This window comes from Cygnus olor, chromosome 1 (genome assembly GCF_009769625.2).
Source record: "Cygnus olor isolate bCygOlo1 chromosome 1, bCygOlo1.pri.v2, whole genome shotgun sequence".
Classification (NCBI taxonomy): Eukaryota; Metazoa; Chordata; class Aves; order Anseriformes; family Anatidae; genus Cygnus; species Cygnus olor.
Window position 1 is genome coordinate 85,853,483 of NC_049169.1, and position 18,035 is coordinate 85,871,517.

The 18,035-nt window shown below is 52.8% G+C and overlaps 1 protein-coding gene across 9 annotated transcripts in view; it reads right to left on the reverse strand.

Moving 5' to 3' along the window:
- The window catches only part of BCL9 (BCL9 transcription coactivator), a 52,855-nt gene that overhangs the window by 14,264 nt on the left and 20,556 nt on the right, over positions 1-18,035 (reverse strand). For 3 of the 9 annotated variants that reach the window (XM_040566980.1, XM_040566961.1, XM_040566926.1), the window contains exons 1-2: positions 14,907-15,009; positions 441-523 (exon numbers count right to left, since the gene is read on the reverse strand). The gene's annotated coding sequence lies outside the window, so the exon portion shown is untranslated. Of the gene's footprint in view, positions 1-440; positions 524-14,211; positions 14,458-14,629; positions 14,765-14,906; positions 15,011-15,053; positions 15,111-18,035 lie in introns of those variants that run through there. The other 6 variants (XM_040566971.1, XM_040566934.1, XM_040566943.1 and 3 more) reach the window with 5 other exon arrangements.

The window sequence follows — 18,035 nt, forward strand, 5'->3', positions numbered from 1 at the left end:
GTTGACAGCGAACGGTCAAGCCACTTTCCAAAGCATTTCAGCAAGCTGACTCTGGGGCTGTGTTCTCAGGGTTGCTTTAAGGTACGCCAGGCACAGGCTGCAAGGAAGAGGGGTGGTTCAACAATCTGCTCATTCTCGCCACCCCTCTCCTGACCAGATCAGGGGAAGATCCAAGCGGGAACCAACCCAAGGAAAACAGGAGAAATCTCTGTTCAGCCGGATCAGTCCCCTTGATCTGGTTGATGATGCAACCACATCAGTGCCACTGCAAGCTCAAAGGAGGAGGTGAGAACAGGTGAAAAGTAGCCTCACCCAACCTGGTGGCGGCTCACAATTTGGACGGCACAGAATGGCTTTAAACACCAGTTTCAGAGACAAGAGAGATGGACCCACATCAGTGGAGACATCACAGGCCCTCCCCTTTTCGTCAAGTAGCTTACCGAGACCCCTGGCGTCACGACACAGCAGTACTCATTGTGGAGGCCATGAGGTGCGAACCACTCCTCTCACAAGCAATGATCACCTGAAAAAAAGGAGAGAGGCAGAGCTTCAGCAGCAGGAACACACAGCCCAGCCAGCTGCCGCCCCTCCTTCCCAGCCCCTTCCCAGCCCCAGGAGCGAGCAGAGAAGTCATAATTTGCTCTGAACCACTGGCAGGAGGGAGCCTCTGCCTAGGCTGGCAAGGTTCACCAGCAGCAAAAACGCCAGCATCAGGCCGGAACGGTCTGAAGATGTCGGCAGCGCGAGGAGGTGCGGAGGGGAAGTAGCTCAGACCTGCTTTAGCACTCCCACATTTGAGCTTGCTGGATTCCCATGAGCTCATCTGTGCTCCGAGAAGCTGGCACAAAGCTCACACGAGCAACCTCCCCTTCCCTGCGCCCATGCCTCTTCAAAGGCTCGCCTTCCCCTCGCTGTGAGCCCAGCAACATCTGCCAAACCCCCGTGCTCCACACACACAACCTCCTCCACAGCCAGACAAGCTATAAATAAAAACATCAAGCGTCAGGTAAAGCCAGGCAATTGCTCAGTCGCATCTAGGGGAAAACCAGGCAGGTTTTGGAAGGAAGACGCGCTCCTTGCTGTTCTGTCAGCCCCTACTGCACGTCACCGTGCTACGCTACAGAGAGAAAGGAATCCGACTGCAAATCTTGCTGTGTAAGACATCCTGCAAGCTTGCTCACGAGAGAGCTGCAGATGTGCGTAGGACCCCTTGGCCTACGGTTGTTCCCTGTAAGGCCAAAATAGTTTGTAGCCCATGAGTGGATCAGCCCCACTTTCAGTAATGGAGACAACCCTGCATCAAAAACTTTCGGTCACATCTTAAGGAAAGACACAGGTACCTGAAAACTTAGCAATATCAGGAAACGCAGACTCTGAGGCACAGCTCAGTGGTAAATCTGAGGTCAGGAGAGAAAGAGGAGCTACCTGCCAGCTTCTTCTACCTCACCCACTCTGAAAACTGGCGAGGCCGTGAGAGCAGTGAGAGACCACACAGCACCCGGGCTGTCAGGGCCGGCGCGGTCCCCGAGCACTCAGCTGTTTACACTGCAAGGACAGCCCCGCGGTTCAAGTGAGTGCACTCCCAGAGCGCTGCCAGGGGCTTTCCGTGCAGCCTCCGTGCCTGCTGCTGACCAGATGCCTCCAGCAGGGACGCAGGAGCTGCTGTGAGGCTCAATGAGTTACGTGTTGTGAAACCCTCTGCGTATTCTCTTCCCTCCGACACTCTCCAACTGTTATCTCCCGCAGCTTCACCTTAACAGTGGGGCAATACCTCGCCGTGTAATCCACCTCAACAAAACCAAACTACAAAGCCAGGCCCAAACAATGGAGCTACATTCTCCACCCAATCCAGCCAAATCAAACAGTGAAATCATCACCGCGATAGACCGTCCTTATCTAGCCAGGTCACACCTGCAGACAGGAGCTGGAACAAACACCCATCGCAACAAGCTGCTTCAGCCAGCACAACCTCCCGCAGCGGCACCATCAGCCCTGCACCCAATTACCCAGCTGAAGCTCCTCTCCCCTTTCCCCTACCCCACCCACCGAAACGACACCGGCCGTGCCATGCCGGTGCCAAGACTGACGCACCTCTGCCAGGGCAGCGACAAGACCCGCCTGTTCCCTTGGGAGGGCGAACACCATCACCAGCACGCACCGCGGTGGGGAGAACCCATCAGAGGGAACGGTCGGGTTCAACCTGGCAAAGCACCGGAGAAAGACAGCCTTATAAACCACGGGCCAGGACCACGAGAGGGACACAACCAGACACGAGGCACTGTTGTGGTGGCCCAGATGCAGTTATCACAATGCTTTTCCATCTTTACTGCTCCCCACAGTCTTAGCCCGCAGCACGCAAGCAGCTACCCCAGGGCAACTAACGATACGCGCTCAGCTGAGCTTACCTGGTGGCAACTTGCGCATGAGCCATCTTCATGAACTAGCCACCCTATTACCGTGATGCAAACAAGTCCAAAAAAATAAATAAAAAAAGCCCACCCAAACTAGCGTATTCCCTCTCCATGCCCTTGCACCGCAGAAGCGGCTCTCGCACTGCTTGGTATTGATGAGTGGCCGGGTACTTGGAGGCGCGCAGCGTTAGGGCTGCTTCAGCGGGAGCAGCCGTAGTTAGCACTGACTGGCTTCAGTCTTTTCTCCTCCTTTGAGGAGGAGAACGTGGAGAGATGAAATGAAGGCATCCCAAGTAGATAAAAGTATCCAACTTATGGCCTTACTGTGACACAAAGCATTAAAGGCAAGAAACCTCTTTCTCGGTGTACGAGAAAGAGCACGCTTTTTTTTTTTTTCCCCACGGCCTTTCTGAGACTGTCAGTCTGTGCCGGACCGAGGGTGGCGAGAGCCCAAAATCAGCACGGAAAAAGAAAAAAGGCTAGAGATCTGCTGCTACAGACAACACGCGGTGACTCTGAAGGCAAAGCGAGCCAGCACCCCGAATTGGCAGCAGGGTGGGAAGGAGAGGAGGGAGCGGGTGGAGTAAGACGCCGAGCAGCAGCTGCAGGAGGGTCGGAGCCCAATGGTGCCGGCAGCAGGAGCTGCGCGAGCCGCCTGCAGCAGGATGCAAACGGGCACCAGTGGGCTCCCCGCGTGAGCGGGGAGGTGGGGGGAGGCGGTGAATCAGCCGACGCGCTCCCTCCGCACGACTGTGCTGGGAAGGGCCCGTCCCATTCCCCCGACCCTCCTTCGACCACTCACGAGGGAGAACGGCTGCACTGGCAGGGGGTGACCCCACTGCACCCGTGGCACCCGCAGAGCGACCGCGGGTGCTCGCCCTGTGCAGAACTGACCAGTTTTGCCTTGCTACACACCTGCGGCTGAGCAGCACGCGTTACTTTTTCATAAGCGGCTGTTTAACAAGGCGCTTGGTCACACACCTCATCGATAAGAGTGCAACCAGGAAACAAGGAGGACGCAGGAAGTGTTATTCAATGCTTTTATTGAGCAGTCAGAGGCCTTTAAGATCATGTGTAAGCGACTGTGTACGTTGACGTGAGTATTCCAACACCACGCACATCTCCCCATGACGCTGGAAGGAGATGGGGACACGGGGCAATCTTCATTCCCTTGAACCAGTCCCAGCTTCTAGCTACGGCCCCCACTCGGGGCTTGTAACTACACCCTTACATCTGCCCCCTACCTCCTAGCAAAGGCTGTTCTCATCCTTCCCCAGGAAAGTGTAAAGCACGTGCCTGTAACACAGCTCGTGGTGAACCCACCGGCATTCAGAGGGGTTTGTCGACATGCTGCCTTACCTTCCGCAGGCCAAGCACGTGCTGGACCCAGGAAAGCAACTGCCATCAACCTAAGGCCATCCAAGCCTTCCCTTCCAGCCACCATTAGCACTCGTGACCAGGCTGAAAACTAGTTCTAGAAAAGAAAGGATTATTTTTCAGCCACCCAGGTGGCCACATGCTCACTGGTGCTGCCACAAAGGAGGCAGCAGTGACTGATGGTACAGACATGGATAGGCTTTAGCTGGTTGTTCAAATACACTTCTGTTGTTCCCCTGCGGGCTCCCCCTGTGCTTTTTCTTTAACACGGGCAGAAAACACACCGGGCACCCAAAGAGCCACCAGGGCTGAAGACACAGTATCAATACACATCATGCGGACCCAGCACAACGCCACCTGTCCAAGTGACTAATCAGGAGGTAGCCTGACTAGCTACTGTCCTGGCTCTTTCCATGGCAGCGTTTGCAAACCTCATCCTCTAATCAAACTATACCATCATTGCTCCAAAGACTTCCAGCTGCCGTGCTCATGTGCTCCTTCTGCCAGAAAGACAGTGGCTACTTGCTCCTGGGCACCTCTGATGGCACATGGACTGTACTCTGCCCCAAAGCAGCTGCTGATTTGGGGAAACTAGCAAGATCTGTCATTCCCGGGTATGCTGCAAATCCCACTGACTCAACAAATCAACTTCTTGGCATGGGGCTGTGACAGGGGAGGGTCAGGCTGGGTGTTAGGGAAAGGTTCTGCACCCAGAGGGTGGTCAGGCACTGGGACAGGCTCCCCAGGGAACTGGTCACAGCACCGAGCCTGACAGAGTGCAAGAAGGGTTTGGACAGTGCTCTCAGGCACAGGGTTTGATTTTGGGGTGGTTCTGTGTGGAGCCAGGAGTTGGACTCGATGGTCCTTGTGGCTCCCTTCTAACTCAGGACGTTCAGAATCACTGAGCCACCTTGCTAATACTAAGCTGACCGGATAGCAACTCACAGCCAGCCACCAATTTCTAGATGGCCCTCACTTACCCTGAAACAGCACAGACTTTGCCATGTTTACGTCTTGGCTATAAAAAAGATGGCATACACTAGGTTCTCACGCTTTCCCAAAGCCAAGAAACTCCACCTTATGCATAAGTCAGAGAAGCCTCCACAGCATTACTACTGTGCTGATAGTCTTCTACTGGAAGCAACTCTCAATCAAAAGAATCCCAAACTTGCCACCTAAATTCCTTTCACTACATGAATGTGGGACACACACGTTCTTCACCAGGCTCACTGCAACTTCCCTAAGAGCCTGATGAAATAACTTTCCTTGTACACATGGTGTGCATCCACCACTCCACTAACCTCTGAAACACAGGCAGGTTACTGTCCAGAACTAACTCCATGCACGGAGAAAGGGGCTGAGCAAAGATAAGCACGCTTAATGTACATGGAAAATTTACGGCACTGACATGGAAAATGCAGCCAAGAGACTATGCCATTACAAGGAAAAGAGGTTCCTTTGAGTAGCTCAGATTAATGGAAGAATTTAGGACCACGGGACGAACATCCTTGAAATTACAAGAACATACCTAACCACCTCCATGCAAACGTGGTGCCTGTGGTCACACAAACCCAACTCCACTGGGCCTGTGTCTGTGTCCACATACTTCGGGTAAGACAACGCCAATACTCTTCCTCCCGCACTTTTCCCCCCTAACTCTGACCACCGCACACATGGACGTTTTTCAAGAACCAGTCTCTCCTGAACTCCATTCAAAACAGGGACAGCCACAGAAAGTCACAGAACCATAGGATGGTTTGGGTGGGAAGGGACCTTAAGGATCACCCAGTTCCAACCCCCTGCCACAGGCAGGGACGCCTCCCACCAGACCAGGTTGCTCAAAGCCAGCCTGGCCTTGAGCACCTCCAGGGATGGGGCATCCACAGCTTCTCTGGGCAAGTCCTACCTTTTGTTTTCCATTCTTAAAAAAGCGTAGTCAAAACAATCACTGACAAAGCGCAATGCAGACCCAAGGGCTCAGAGAATAAAGGGTTTTATGACATTCCCAACACAACCGCCCCGTGCACTCACACAGTGTGATCTCCACTGACTGTTCTCTTCCCTCCTCCTTCTGAGGAGCACAAGGACAACCAACAGCAGCCGCGATGGAAAGGCTGTTTAAGTAGTTACTCATCCGGGGTATTACAACAATCATTCTAAAATAATCTGTTGCAACAGACATGTCGCCCACTATACTTGTAACCATAATTTTAAAAGTTGTTAGTAACACTTCAAACACTTCATGTCAGAAAGACTACTGTGCTTCCACTAAACTTTATTTTTGGTGCCCTAACAATGCTTCAGTGTGTCATTAATACAAAGAGGATGATCGCCTTTCCTAGACAGTTACTGATTTCATACAACTCTTTCCACAACTCCTTGCACAAATTAGTGGAGGAGACAGACACTTGTGGACACTGATGAACAGATTCAAGTTGTCCACAGACACCTGGAGACCCTTTCAACCTCTCGTCTACCGTGTATAAAACTGAACTGCGTGATACACCTGGGACTAGAACAGTCGCCTGGCATATTCTGACACAGTTCCAGAAGCCAGGTTTTGGGGAAACAAAGCAAAAAACCACATACCAACGTCTAAGCTACAACTACCTGCTTCTGTACAGGCTGACCGATTCCTGCCGTTGCTAACACCAATTCAGCTTCGCCAACATGAGGGGCATTTGCAGCTGCAGGTCGGCCAGGCTGCTGTCACGTCGCCGTGTTGTGTTGCGACATGCCGCTAACATCAGCTCGGCCTCAGCATCCTCCAGCACAGCTCCCTGAACCAGCTCGGCTCCCCCTACGTTAGGGACACCGGGAGCAGCCGGCGTACTTCACGGCCGGAGTTTTTAGCACTTTATGCGGAGCATCACTTACCTTAGTAGCAGCCTGTCTGCTCTGGAGTTCCCACTACTGTAAGCACCGGCAAGGATCAAAAGCTTTTAGCAATCAGGGATTTCTCAAGGAGTGTTTTAACATTATTTCCCTAATATATGACAGGCTTCTGCGGCTTTCTACATCGTGTTAGCAGTTAACAGACCTAGCATCAGTCAACATTACGTGCAGGAGTCCAGCGGAGAACGCTAGAGCTTCCGACCGGCTGCCTTCATAGCTTTGCCTCCTGCCAAAATTTCATCTGTTTTTTAGGGAAGCAGGTAGCATGTTCAGGGCCAGAGGCAATCTCCTTTCTCTTACTCCTCTGGGTTTATTTTTTTGAAAATTTAAACAGTGACGACAGCGTGAACAACAACCATAGGTAAAAGAAGCCTGTATAAAGCTTGTCACGGTAGCTCATTCTTCACAAACTAACCTGTGGAGGCGGTGGGGGGAACAAACAGGATGCAATGGATAGGAAGACAAGGCTGAAGAGACACCAGTTTGTTCTTCAATATATAGTAACGCCACGTTGTTTAAGCAGAAGACTTGGGAGGAATAAGGTACCCATCGGTTCAGCATGAGGAAAACTGAAGAAAAGGAGGAAGCACTTTCTCTTTTCCTTGCAGCATCCCCTCGCTAGGCTTCCAGAACGAAAGAGATCAAACAGTCCTCAGGCAAAACACCCCAGGCTGCAATCCTGTCAGTTTTCATAAGCTCAACAGGGCCAGGACGGGTCAGCACCAGACAGACCTCCTCCACGGAAAGCCCGGTGCTACGGCGAGCCCTAACCCCGCAGCACGCTGCAAGGGGGCACCACACACCGTGTCCGTCAGAATTGCTGCAGGCAACCCCACACCTTCCTCGGCCTAGCCCCCGCTGAACAGGCACCCCGCCTCTCTCTCAGCCAAACGAGCAGCTTGTCACGGCTCCCCTAAGCGTCAGCACCCGTGGCACTGCCCGCCGGTGCCACTTCTCACCCAGGATCATCGCCACCAGCTGCCCCCTGCCCTGCTCCCTCCCGCAGCTCTCTAACACCGGGCTCTCCACCCTGGGAGGGTCGGCAGGACAAAACATGAGTACCCGTGGCAGCAGAGTGAAGAAATGCTACAGCCCCTGCGCGTTGCTTACTGCTGGCTGTGCTCGGCCTCTCGTTTCTGTGCCGCTGTGCCCACGATAGGCGCATTACAGGTAGCGCAGCCTTTGGTGACCTGGCGCTGTGCGTCTGCGAGCTGGTTTCCTAACTGCTAAACGTCGGATCGTCGGCAGAGCAATGACTCTTCTGAGGAGGAAATCACTTCAAAGACCTCTAGCAAGCAAAGACTGTGCGAACACGGCGCTCCAGGATGCTACATGATCATATCAAAGCCACTGGGATGAAAAACTGACATTTGATAAATAACGTGAGGTCACCTAAAAGATCTCAAAACATTGCATGGGAAATTCTTATTTTGACAAGAAATTAAGCAATTCCATAATCAGGCCTATTATCTCCTCTACCGCCTTGACGTGATCTTATAAAAGCATCGAGTGCCTGCAATCCCAACTGCTGCAGGATCCTCCCTCATTCTACACAAGACGTACATGTTTAATATTTTTCTCGTTAGCCAGGCATGTACAGCAAAGCCTAAAGTACTTCAAATTATTTACCGCTCTGTATAAACAGAGCGCTGTTTTCAAAGCCTCGTAACTGTCAAATCAAAGCTACCTTTCGCGGGAACATTCAGAAGCGTTTCTTCTGGATGGTGGCTATTTGCCTGACAGTTTCAACTTTCCATCCCCGACTACAAGAAGGTTAAGGGTGGTTTTTTTGAGACAGGAGCGAGTGTTTTCTCACTAACAAGCTGTCAAGCCATTTCGGCCTGAAGTTCTTTACTCCCTTCTCATCCGTACGCATAAAATGCTGCAGAAAAATTCAATCCCACCAGCGCGAGTTGGGAGAAGAGCTCCTCCGCACACACCTACGATGGCCTCAACTCCCCGCTGCAACAGCTCCAGTTGCAGAAGCCGTGGCCGCTCCACTTTGACAGCCACAGCTTAAATTACACTGCAAATACGCCGCTTCTAATCAATCCTCAAACAGCATGCCAGATCGGTACGGAGATAAACCACTGCCGTCTCATAGGCGCAGGAGCAGCGCTATCGAGGCACCTGAGGAAGGCGGTTTAGCAAAACGCAGAGAGCACAGCTGAGCAAGCTGGAAAAGGGCCCGCTGCTCGTAGACCCACTGCTATAGCAGTGAGCCGCTAAAACAGAATTGTCCCTCGGGTCTTGCTCCACTCCAAACACACCACAAAGGTGGCAAAAACTGCTTCACGCACCATACGCAAGTAGACACGCGGATTTAAAGCGATTTGTAGAGCATAAGTAACATGACTTGGCCAATAGATCCCAGGCACATTAAGAGCCACGTTCTCTTCCCAAATTCACCGCCAGATCCAACCTAACCTGGTTTGAGAAGAGCCCGTGGGCCCCAGCTGCCCAGGTTGAGCAGGTTCCCACACTCTCCCTCCGTTCAGAAGGTGCACACGGAGATGACCAGCCCAGAGGAACTGCTCAAGTGCTCTCGGTGCCCAAATCACAAGCACGCTGACCTGAATACTGAGAGAGGCGAGCTCTCCCCCGATCCTGGATGCGGTTAGACCATTGCACACGTCACGCGTGCTTTTTGCCACAGATTGTACCACTAAGGAGCACTTAAAATCAGCATTGTTTTCAAGGCTACAGCACCCAATTTTCAGTGAACTCTCAGAGGACATCGCTCCGGCACCTCTCAGCCCTGCTTTGTTGAAAGAAATTATGTCACATGTAAAGCATACTTGCCGTTCTCCTGCTTCAAAAACATTTCATTGATTCTGCCAAGCCTTTAGAAACAAGCAAACAAACAAACAACCCACCGTACAGTGCCACTTTTCATCTCCCTTCCCTGTTCCACCAGCTCCTTCTCTGAGGGCAAACAAGGAAAAGCTCACCTCTGCTTTTAAGTCTCCCTGAAAAAAAGGGATCTTGGAGCGTGTTCAGCTACCCCAAAGAGATAACACTCATTCTTCAGATAGAGTAAACTGGAATTTCGTAACAGCCTTTAAAATAAATTCAGCGAGTGTTGTCAGAGTAGATCAAAACCAGATCGCTGAGATCCAACCACCGAGGTGCAGGTAACAACGCACAGAAGCGGGAGTAAAACCCACCAACAGACCCGGGCAGCAGCAGCTCGCTTTGCACCACAGCCACGGTTCAGTATCTCAGACCGGATTTCAGGACAGGTCACCAGGATCGAGGCAGAAGCCCAGGCAGTTTAATGGCACATCCCAAACTCCAGTCCCAGTCAAGTTCACGCGAGACCCTTGCAGAAGATGCGGGCACAAGTTACGCCCTCCCTCTCTTTCCCCAACACAGAAACACATCTGTTAGAGCATAATAAAACCAAGGTTTAGACCACGGGCTTAATACTCCTTCCAAAATTTCTACTATCGCTGATTACAATAATTGGATATTCTTCACATTCCTGCAGACATCTGATCCTTTTTAACTCTTGTTGAATCCTTGCTCCTGATGATTCTCACAGCGTGAGTTTCACTGCTTAATTGCAACCATGCTAAATATTCTACCCTCAGTTTACACTGCATGTTCTGTATCACCACAGTCCTGAAGAAGCAGAAACTTTTCCACAGCGCAACAAGCACGCTCCTCTTTTTGCCACCGCTAAAGCTGCTTAAAGAGGGCTCCTCTTTTTGTGCATCGCACGCATGTTCGGGGATGAGAAACACTGTTGGCAAAAAGGAGAAGGTAAACCGAAGGAGCTGTTCTCAGGCAAGGGAAGCTGTAACAAATAGGTGTAAAAAACATTTAGCAACTTTAGCAGACTCTTAGAGGTACAGCTAGATGAGCACTCCCTTTGGCAGCAACGCCAGCTGAAAAGACTGCTGCTACCAATATTTACTTCCACCCCTGCACCACGCTGTCTGATGTGCCGGTACAACCGCGTGCGTGGCCAAACAGCGAACGAGTTTGGCAAACCCACCCAGGCTAAATATAACCTTTTCTTTTGCCAGGCTACTTATAACCCAGCTCAGTCCCTTGATCCATTGCAGCACGCAGCTGCATGGGCAGCAGCACCAGCACAAAGGGAGGGCTGGTGCAGAACCCAAAAGGGGATGTGCTGAGGACTGCCCAAAAGCCAGCTCCACCAGAGAAAGGCACACTTGCAGGCATCGCAGCTCCTACAGCTAAGGATACAGCCACAAGATGCAACCCCGTTTCTTCAAAAATACCAGCAACGCTCATTTGAAAGTCAACATCAGACCAGTAGACTGGGATTGAGCAGGCAGTAAAACACCACCTTCTGTTTTTGCTGTTGCTACAGAGTTAACTGGTGCTCGTAAGATGGCGTGGTCTTAGAGGCAACTCTTCCAAAATCTCCCTGCAAACGGGCTTTTTTGCCCAAGTTTGTCAAGACCACCTGCAAGCCCTGATCACGGGCAGGGTCCCTCTATTTGGTGCTCGCACAGTCCCTACCACAGCGGAGATCCAGCCCCAAGAGAATTAAAGCAGGGACATAAAAACCTGACAGAGGAGTAAAGATGTGGGGAAAGCCATTTCACATACGGTAGGGGCAGCAGTGCTCAGACAACAAGTCAGCAGTGAGATCTCCTTCCATTCACAAAACACTCTCAAAACCCGAGTTAACACCTTCGTTTTGCCAGCAGGAAGACCAGAGGGACTCCAGCAGAGCTTGTAAGCAGGAAATCCTAGCCCATAGCAAATCTCGCTGGGTTAAAGGACTTGATATCTATGTAAACAGACCACAGACCTCACTGAGGCACGGAGATTTCTGTGAAGTCCAAGGCCATGCAAACCAGATAGGAGGATTTTATGAAGGCTGCCTGCCTTGCTCTTAAGAAATGCTGGTAAACTTCTAGAAAGCAGGAGAGATCAAACCCTGCTGGGTAACAGAGCTGACATTTAGGATGTGAATTAGTTTCAATACTCACTTGAGTGTCAATTGCTCCCCGGGATAGAGATAAGGGGGTCAGGTTTTGTTTTTCTTCCACTGAATTTTTAAAGACCAACAAAACTCCTAAGACACATGCACAGTTAGCAAGGTAACATGGTGTGTCAGGAACTCGAGAGGGGAAAAAAAAAAAAACTCTAGGAAAAATCCTATAGAAATAGGGATGGAAATTCAACATATTACAGAGCAGCAAGTCTTTGAATCGCCAGGAAATGTGGATCAAAGGCTAGTCCATCCTTATCCCCCTCAAACACATAAACTGTTCACAAAAGCCATTGCATATGAATATTTTAGCCGTGTGGCTTATAGTCGCCTTAGTTTCTATATTTGGATATTCAGTGACAAATGTAGTTTCTTCTTTGGCTGTGGGCTAACCCTAACTGAAAACAATCCAAGTGCACGAACTGCAAAGATGAAAACGCAAGATGGGGAGGGAGGGAGAGAGAGAGGGAAGAGTGGGGAAGAAAGAGTCCGCGCTCTTTGTATCCATAATATACAGAAGACATCTACAAAGTTTCTGGTTGTATGAACAGACACCTATTTATTTTCTTCCACATTGAAATTCGGGTCTTGCCTCACTTAGAAGACTGTGTTGACCGATAAACAAATTAACTGATCACAAGAGCCGAAAGCAACACGCCTCCCCAGAAACCACAAAAACCTGAAAAAAAAAAAAAAAACCACCCTTTACGCACAGCCCTACCCCACAAGGAGATGGTTACAACAGTATTGTCATATTCTCACTACTTCCCTCGGTCCGCAGCGGATCACAGTTTCTCTCAAAACATCTTTATTGCATCTATGAACTGAACAATCTGCCTTGGGAAAAAAAAACGTATCCTGGGAAGTCAGCAGCAGAACTTTTACCAAACGCTGCCAAAACCAAGTACGTCTATGTACGCACAAAATACATCCCCAGAAGAATTTCTAACGCTAACCTGACCAAAGACGAGCAACTGAATGGGAGGGGGACTTACACAAAAACTTGTTTCGTTTTTTTTTTTTTTAGTTGGTTTTGTTCACACTTATTTAACGTCAATGATTGATTAACATTTTGGATAAAGGAGGTCTTTGTTAGTGGTTCAGCATCTCCACCCCTTCAATTAAGGTGTTAAAGAGTTCACAACAGTGCAGTGAGACGAAGACCCCAAGACCCCCTCCTCCACAAAATCTGCCCCCCCCGAAAAAAAAAAAAAAAAAAAAGAAAAAAAACACCAAAAACCCCACCTTACTGGGAAAATTCCCAAATCCCAAACTGTCATCGCTGCTAACTCCAACTTAAAAAAGAAAGCTGCCTTTCTTTTGTTGTTTGAGGAGGAGCCAGCAAGGGAGACAAGGAAAGAATATGAGCCCCTGAGCCATTTTTGTGCTCCGAGTATGAAAAAAAAGGACACATTCATTGAAAATAATCTGTTTGGAGATCGCTGTTAAAAACCAAACCCAACCCAACCCAACCCCAGAGCCAGCACCCAACTGGTCCGAAATGGCTACAGTATCTCACCAAAGCTACCCCCGCGCTTTCCAGCAGCCGGCCGATGGGCCTGCAGTGGAATACGGGCACACGCAGGGTGAAGGCACAACCGCCTGCCAGCCCTTGCTGCCCCTCAGCCCCAGCTCAGCTTCACCAGTCCCACACCGTGACAGCCCCACAAGCAGCAATCAGGCGTTACGGCCCTAGTGGGAAGTGGGAGAGAGGTAAACAGAAAGACAGGACTACAGCTCTTTAGGTATGTTAATTCTCTCCCTCTGTTCCCTGGGATTTTTTTATTTGATTTCGTGTAATGCATTGCCTAGCTTCCCAATACTTGTTTTTGTAATACGTTGAGCAATCGCTGACTGAATATTAACCTCCAACAAAACAGGAAAAAAAATATGCTTTGCTTTTTTTTTTTCCCCCTTTTTAAAGCTCGATACATTTAAGGATGCTTCACGGCTCCTATGATGCCTGTGTGGGCTTTTCATGGAGAAATCCAGGACGGAATACTTACGAGGAAAACAAAAACGTTACTGGAACCCCTCAGAACTGGAAGAGCTGTCTCCCCCGCTTCCTCCAACTCTGTTTTGACAGGAGAGCGACAGTCACCCGCAGCAAGGCTGAGCGAGACAAGCCTGGCTCGGCACAGCCTTCTGTTCTTCTCTGCCCCGAGCCGGTGAGGTGAGAAACTGCCCCAACCAAAGGGAAGCTGCTGCTTTCCATGGCAAGTGCTGCAGGAGCTGATGCTCCTCTCGAAGACAAGGGTCTCGGTCACTTCTAGACCGATTTCAGACCCCAAGCGAGGTCTAGCACCTTCCCTCTCACAACAGCGGGCTTTGAAACGCTCCACAATCAGCTCCCCACTGTTGCTCATTATTTCATACTTTGTTACCTCGCTGCGTGCCAGTTTCCTGACTGATTCCTCATTCTGTTTACTATTAAACCTCTAACCGTGTAACCATCCCACCTCAGTGCTTTATGCCTAAATAATAACCCACGACTGCATCTGAGCCTGCCGCGTCCCGTGTCAGGCTTTGTCCACCCTCTCAGGGGACCTCCTGCACCCCAGTTTTTGGTCGCCAGGGGCCTCGTCACCCCGTCCCCTCCAACGCGGCGGCTCTGGGGACGGGAAGCCAGAGAAGCGGGGCTCTCTCCCCGTGCGGAAGCCGAGCCTCGCAGCTTCCGTGCGCCCACCTGTCCCAGCACACCCCGAGGGGCCGTGCTCAGCGGCGCCGCTCTCCCGTCCCGCAGCCCCTCGGGGCAGCCGAGGACAGGGGCTCCCCGTGCCCCCCCGCCGGCCCGGCCGCCCCCCGTGCCCGTGCCGCAACAAAGCCCCCTGCCCCCCTCAGCCCCGGCTCAAACTTTCGGCGGGCGGCGGTTGAGGAGGGGACGGTTGGGGTTGGGGGGGGTGGGGGGGGCCACCGTTGGGCGGTCGGTTGGGGGGTGGGGGGGTGCTGCCGCGCGCCGCCTCCCCTCACTCACCGGGGGCCGCGGGCGGGCTCAGCGGCGGGCGGGAGGGGGCGGCGCGCCGTGTCCCCCCGCCGCCGCCGGGTCCTTCCCCCGCCCGCAGACGCACACAGGCTCCATTGTCCGCCGGCGCCTCCCCCCCTGCCCGCCGCGCGCGTGGTACCGCCCACCGCAGCCCCCCCCCCCCCCCTCGCTCCCCCCCCTCCCTCCCCGTTCTCCCCCCCCCTCACTCCCGCCCTCCCCCCCCCAGCTCCCGGCCCGCTCCCGCCGCGCCCCGCCCCGGCAGTGGTACCGGCCCCGGCTCGCTCCGCCGGCGGGACCGCCTCTCGCTCCCCGCGCCGGGCAGTGGGCTCGCCCGGCCCCGCGCCCCGCCCCTCCCCACACAGAGGGCGGGCGCTGCCGTACACCCCCCCCTCAACCTGCCCCCCCCGCCGCCTACGCAGTGGTAGCGGCCGGGCTCTTAAAGAGACAGGCCCGCCTCCGCCGGCGCCCCCCGCAGCCGCAGGGGAGGCGCTCGGCAAGCCACGCCCCTTCGGTAGGCCACGCCCCTCGCGTGCGGCCACGCCCCCTATGGGGAGGCCACGCCCCCGCCGGCCGCGCGCGTGCACCTCGCGCTCCCCTGAGGCGGCGCGCGGGGCCCGCCCCGTAACGGCCCCAACGGCCCGGGCGCGAGCCCCCTGACAGGGCGCCGCTCCCCGGGGCTCCCCTCACACGCCTGGCCCAGCCCTCGCTGCGCCCCCTCACGCTGCCCCAGCCCCCTGGTGCCTGCCGGAGGGGAAATTTGTCTCCCCAGCAGAGGCTGGGATTTCTCTGAGGAGCCCGAAGAAGCCGGGTACCCAACTCCCCGCTCCTGAAGGCACCTTTGTAAACCCCGGCCCGCGCTCCAGCCCCAAGGAACCCCAGCGCACAGGTCCATAGGAGGTGTTAGCTATGAGGTGTTAGCGGCTGCCGCCCTTGCCCTCCTCCCTCCTCTGGCCCCGCACTTCGCCGTCTCGTCCCCGACGAAGACAAGGGAGCCCAAGCGGCCCCTAGCTCCCACATGCTGCGGTTCCTCCAGCTCCCCTCCCATCCCCCATCCCCATCCCCCTGCACTTCAAGCAGTTATAAATGACTGTGCAACTCGGCAGGCAGCGGTCTCAAATAACCACGCCGAGCCTCTCCCCTCCAACGGCTTTATGTCTCTTCCTTCCTCTCTTCAGGGCTCCGGGTAGCGACCGGCAAGGTGCTGTGCTGCTCTCGCAGGAGTTCAGCTGCCGCTTCGCACGCCGCCTTTGGGGATTTGCCACAGCAAACTGCCACGAGCAGCGAATTCCCAAGGCGAGGATTCTCAGCCCAGAAATCCCTGGCGCTGTCCTCCAAGGGCTTTACCATGGGAACTGACAACAAGAGGCTCCCGAGTGATCCGAGCTGCGGTGACAGGCTGTAAGGCAGGTACGTCGAGCTCCGGCCTACCGGGAGAGCATCCCCCCGCCACAGGGCCTTGCCCTCCCTTGGCCACACTTGTAAGAGCAGCCCTGGCAAGGCAGCTGGCCTGGCTCTCCGCAGCGCTCCAAGAACATCTTGGAAACATTACGGCTCTCACCGCGCTGCATGCGCTCTCCTCGCGGCTCCCTGGCAGCAGCAGGGACAGAAGAGCAGCCTTTTGATTCAGAAGCGGGGTCTTCTTCCATCAGGGCGAAGCGAGCCTAAGGAAAGCGGCTACGGGAGCTCCACTTGTGCAGAACCGATCAGACGAGATAGGCCAGCCAGCAAAATGCATTTGCATTACACTTGCTGTAGATGGTTCAGAGCACGGCACACCCCAGTCGCTGCTTTTATGCTCTGTAAGGGCCGGGCCCTGCAAACACCAATTTTTACATGTGTAAGTAGAGTCCCACTGAAACACAATGGAGCTACTCATGCAAATAACATTACGAGTGTAGGGCTGTGGCTCCATTTCACCACTCCATCTGCAGCAGACTTGGAGGATCCTGCTGCTCTCTCTCACAGTTACCACCTCTCACTTGTTCTGGTTAAACTATTTATGGAGCCACAGCCACAGGTGAGCCGTTTAAACGACCCAACTTTCCTTTAAAAGCCATGCATACTAATGAGAACAACCCCTGAACACCAGACCAGCTCTGATGCAGATCTCATCCCCACAAGTGGCTGAACAGGCACAACTGGAGGAGGTGGAAACATCTGAGGAAGAGGAACTTTTGAAGATGGGACTGAAGGCAGGCAAAATGGCGACACGGAGCCTTAGCGTGTGAAGGCCGCAGGCATGACTCTTCTGAAGTTAGACCCTGCCCCTGACCACCTGCGCTCTGCAGCTGAGCCTGTTCTCTTAACTGCACAGTTGTTCCACGTGAAAGAAGTTTCACCCCCAGTGAAACACGAGATCGCACCTTTTCAGTCACTGGTGCTTAAAAACATTCCCTCAAGAAAGTCTGCCACCATTACGAAGGATCTGCCAACAGTTATTGCTTCCAGGATCAGGAACATACACTCCTCCTTACAAATAAGGAACACGGTTTCCATGTGCATCCGTAGCCAGCATGCTGCTGCTTCTGCAGTCAAAGGATCCCTCGCTATTAGCTTTGACACGGCACATTTGGGCCAAGTAAAGTATTCCCTACATTTTTTTCAGTTTATGGGCTATTTTATCTCCAGCAACTCCGGGTTGAAATTGCATCACATATTTCCTGTCTGCTGAGGCAAGATTTCCCTCTTTCAGCGTGATCATAACCTTCCAGCAGGGAAGCTCCACCAACTCCTTCAGAGCTTTGCTCTCTATTCCACCCTCAACTTGACTTCAGTGTTCACATACACCTGTGCAAAGTGGGTGTAAAACGCTCGCACTGCTGGAAGTGAAGAACACACATCATTAGGAGGATGTGTTGCTTTGTTTGTTTGCTTTAGGTTTGTTTTTTGTTTTTTTTTCCCCCTCCTTTTGCTCTGGTGTAAATGATCAGAGGAGCCGCAGGACCACAGAAAGATCAGGCTCTGTGAAATCTTTTTCTTACGAGCTTTGAGTTTTACATGGCTGCGTGCTCTAATGAGCCTTCTCGAAAGGAAACAACCCGCTCTGTGAGGAACCCAGGTGACGGCAGTTCTCCTCCTGCCACAATCTCTCTGCATGGGCTCAGGGGAGCTGCCTTCATGAATCCTGCTGCAGGACAAAGCCTGATGCTGGATGGCGTGAAAGAGATGGCAACGGACCACAGGGAAGGGCAGCTTAACGTCTGCTGTTACTTGGAAAAACCTCTTCTTTCTGAAAGCATTTATCTGTTATAAATCATTCCTAAAAGATGAGGAAATCAGGATTAGGAGGAGGGGGAGAGATTGTTGCGGCTTTGTTTCTAGTTCCGTTTCTTTTGGCATCAGACTAGAGCCTTGTCTGGCTAGCCCCGAGCCTAGCCAGTTTTGCTGAACCTCAGAC